Below are 4191 nucleotides of genomic sequence, written 5' to 3'. Positions count from 1 at the left end.
ATTCAGACGCTCCGATCTTTGTTTAAATTGGGTCTTTGAAATAAAGATAAGACCGCACATTTTTGGCAATACTTCAGCTTTAACATCAGAATCCCTCACAAAGAATCACGGATTTATTCATGAAGACTGCTTGAAACATGAGCCGAAACCGCACCGCAATTTGCCTGTTGCAGCGGTATTCAATGTCCGAAAGAAAAAGTTTAATTTCTTTTTCAACCATGCAATAAGGCAAATGTTTTCCAAGTTATGTCAATGAAAATGTTTAATCCAATTAATTCCAGCAGATGCCACTCGAAACCGCAGTCGAGTCTACATTTTATATGCAACAATGCACGCAGGTGTCGTCTGCGGTGGCCGGCAGGTCAAGGTCGGAATCTCACCAACTTCGTCACCGTGGGGACAACATCTGTAAAGGTTAACACACGATCAGATACATTTAAGCACCCTAGAACGAGACTGATGAGGATGCCAAAACATTTTTATTGTCTGCAACGGAATTCTACGTTTTGACCCGAAATGATCGGAAAGAATGACAATTTAAAATCAATTCACTTCAAAACAGCGGGACGTCACCCAATGTGACAAGTCCCGTCAAACTTTCCAAAACAAAGCAGGCACGTGCCAAATTATAGATTGACAAGTTTTGCCGATTTGTTCGGCTCGAGTTCCCATGTTTTGCTGCCTTTGTGATGTCCCGACTCTAATCACGGGTTTCGGATATTTAGCCCCTTTGAGGCGCTTTGGGAAAGTAGTCTCTGTCCTTAGAAACTGGTCTCAAACATCGAATCATTTTTCAGATTTTTACGTTTTGATGCGGGGCATGATGTGAACTTGGTTCGCTCAAGAAATGTCATATGGGATAGTGTACAAAACAGACATCGTAAAACACCATAACTGTCTAAAACTCATCAACCCCTCCCTACAGAATTCAGATTAATCTAGAATTTTACTCCGACCGGATTTGCTGAGTAAATGTAATGGGGCTTGTAGAAAAATTTGACAAAGCGGTCAATTACAGCCATCCAATCTATCAATTTCCAGGCTTCAGCATATAACTTGAATTAAAAATTATTAAAAAAAAGTAGTAGCCCCCAGTGAGATTTGAACTCACGACCCCTGGTTTACAAGACCAGTGCTCTAACCACTGAGCTATGGAGGCTTCCTGCCACGACAAGATAGACAAGCCACCAGGCCTATAGCTCAATTCTGGTATCAATGACCTGTGTCGAAAGGCAACGCTGAACACTGACTTTTGTAGGCCTGCTTCTGCCCTAACAACCATCGACAATAAATGTGAGGTCTGAAAACTACACCAGTGCACGGTTTTTTGTGTTTTTCCTCACAGAAGAGTCATGGTCTCTGCAGCTGCCTATTGTATGGAAACACTGAAATTTGGGGAACAACAAATATGTTTCACCGGTGAAACGTTGTTGAGTATTTTCGTTTCGGAATGTTTCCTGTCATTTTTTTCGGAACGCTGAAAATTTGACTGACCCGTTTCTGTGTCCCCTTCCATTTTTTCGGCCATGAAGAGAAAATCAGGAGAAAATCACGTCTTCAGCGCCACTGCACGAGACGAAACCACGATGCAACTTGTATTATCGTCCATATTTATCATAATATCTTCATTCAGGCCCCCACCCCAGTAACAGTGACATCACCAAGAAACACCCGTTATATTTCATCATTGACCAGGCCAATAATTAAAGTTGCACTGTACGGATAAAGGGAAGACGATTGTAAACACGTCAGCCCGAAGATGCTGGCGCCCAAGTATGATTAAAGTGATGATATTGGACGATTTTTACGCAGGGACCCCACCCCAGTAACCGTGACATCATAATGCCGCAAATCTGATCATCCTCTATCTCCATCCCGATCAATATTGAGGATGACACTGACAAGATAATCTCGCCATTCATCACGTGACAATGAGATTACCCGCGTGACCTGTGGCAAACAATATGGCCGCGTAATCGCGACACCAAACAATGTGCGATCCCTTAATGAATAAATTATTGTGTGGCTCATTCAAAATTATGGGCACCATTCTGAGTTTGATCTGTAGTTTGTCTTTATTTCTAAAGAAGTGTCTTCTAAATTATACCAGGGGCCTTCCCTTTATTAACTAGTTTAGCTTATTATCTTGAAGCATCTTGACATGCTAATGGCGATATTCATTACTTCGTCGTTGTCAAGATGTTTGCTGGTTAGTTTTAGAAGTGTATGCGATAAATATTTTCTCAAGAGGGTCCCGAAAGGGCCGCAAAAAATCCCAAAATAGTTTCATGAAACCCTCATATACATTAATAAAGGAACAACTTGGGCTTCAGTGATCAGGATGATGATATCCCTGCTCGCCGTCATGCACCACCATCTAAAGCGCCAAGACCTCATATAAACTTTTAAGAGAACATCTTGGGCGTGGGGACTTAAGGCGCTCAGAGGGAAAATACCCTTCATCGCCATTACGCACAACCATGTAGATTCCCACTTTTGCTGATCTCTAATAGGGATATTCACAGTGTTGCGTGGCGATCATGGATATGGCTCGCGAATTTCAGATGTGCTTAAGCGTTACAATCTGTATTCTGCTGACTCCTGCGGCCCATGAAAAGAAACATGTATGGCATCCGCAGTTTTTCAAGCTGCGGCTCGTTCCTTTGGAACAAACTTTCCATAGCCCTTCGCGGCAAAGACGAACCTTTACGAATTCTAAAGACTCCTTTTTGAGGAGTGGAGAGTGGTGTTTACCGGGGAAAGGCGCCATATAAATGACTTTTTTTTCATTATTGTTGATAGATGTGCATTTTCAAGCACTGAATGCCAGAAGAGGCGTACTAACTCTGGCACAGCTAAATTCCGATGGGTCAATTCCTCAGAAAAAAGTCCGTGATTGACCCGGTAGTCAAATTGAAATTGTAACCGTGAGGTAACAAGCAGACGACATGAGGCGGCAACAAACTTAGGCTAGCAACCAACAGAGATGAAAGAAGGATCCCGTCTCGGAATCGCAGCGTCTTCAGTGCGGGTCACGGAGTGCCGCCATTGTTGTTGCCACGCGCAATGGCATTTGGCATGGCGCCCTTGACCTTGGGAAGCACCTCGAGCGCGTGTCGCTTACAACACTAAAACAAATCAAAGATATTTGTTTAATGTATTGAAAAACACTCTATTGAAGTTCCAGTCCCCCTGTTGAGAAATCAAAGTTATTCATCTCTGTATAATCGACATCTAAATGCCAATAAAGGACTTCTTATAGAGATAAAATCGGGCATTCAAGAATGAAAACGTCTCAAAATTAATGGTTTGCATTCAAGATTTGTTCGACCTTGTTGAGACGTTGAATTATTCGCCAAGAAGAAAGGATAATTTCAAACTTAAATCTAGTACCATCTCCTTTTGATGATTTCTCCAATTTGTGAATAGTTTTCTGATATTTTGAAGTAAAGATCTACAGGGAAGAGGTCAAGTATTCACGTGACCTGGCGACTTCTGTTCGGTCGTTTGCCGCTTTGTGTCACGTGACACCGGGACACCAGTTGCTATCGGGGACAGAGGGATGGTGTGATTTAATCTGGGATAATCCATTTTTGTGTTTATTGTTGTTATGAACTTGTTCAAGAAGTTACCCATTGTTGTCCAGCTCGCCACAACAATCTCGCATTTTCTCGCCTGAGCGAGAAACAATGGCGGCGTGACACGAATAAATTGATGGCCACTCAAGGTTCTCTCTGGTCTAGGCGTCCCTGTTGGCAACAAGATCGTTGTTCACGAACTGTATGATAAAATATCAACTTAATGAGTAGATTGGTATCAAAGGAGTTTAGGATAAAATAACAACCAAGGATTCCGAAATGGCGATCTTATCATATGAGGTTACGCTAAACTGACTTCAGGGGACATGAGATGTTGGTCCCATATGGCACCGAATTCCTTAAGTGCAATATCAGTACCGAAGTCAAACTGATTTAACTGTTAGTATTTCCGGCAAATACAAATGAAATAATATACATGAGCTTTTTTGGCCCTAACCTCACAGTTAACAGAATTCATACCCAATACATAGTCAATCGTCTTCAAGCAAAGCCCCTTGCACTTAGCTTGAAAACCCAATGTTCTTCTGTCTTATCGATAGGGTACATTCGAGCAAAAACTTGACATCATCGACCCCTTCGAAAGAGCTTGCAT

General features: G+C 42.1%; 1 non-coding gene across 1 annotated transcript; it reads right to left on the bottom strand.

Annotated features, from left to right (window-relative positions):
* Positions 1-1086: 1086 nt before the first annotated feature.
* On the bottom strand, positions 1087-1159 carry Trnat-ugu (transfer RNA threonine (anticodon UGU)). The gene has a single exon. It is a non-coding gene; the product is annotated as a tRNA-Thr (tRNA).
* Between the last annotated feature and the right edge of the window lie 3032 nt (positions 1160-4191).

This window comes from Lineus longissimus, chromosome 19 (genome assembly GCF_910592395.1).
Source record: "Lineus longissimus chromosome 19, tnLinLong1.2, whole genome shotgun sequence".
Lineage (NCBI taxonomy): Eukaryota > Metazoa > Nemertea > Pilidiophora > Heteronemertea > Lineidae > Lineus > Lineus longissimus.
The sequence above is the reverse complement of the archived record's forward strand: the minus strand, read 5'-3'. Positions and strand labels throughout refer to the sequence as shown.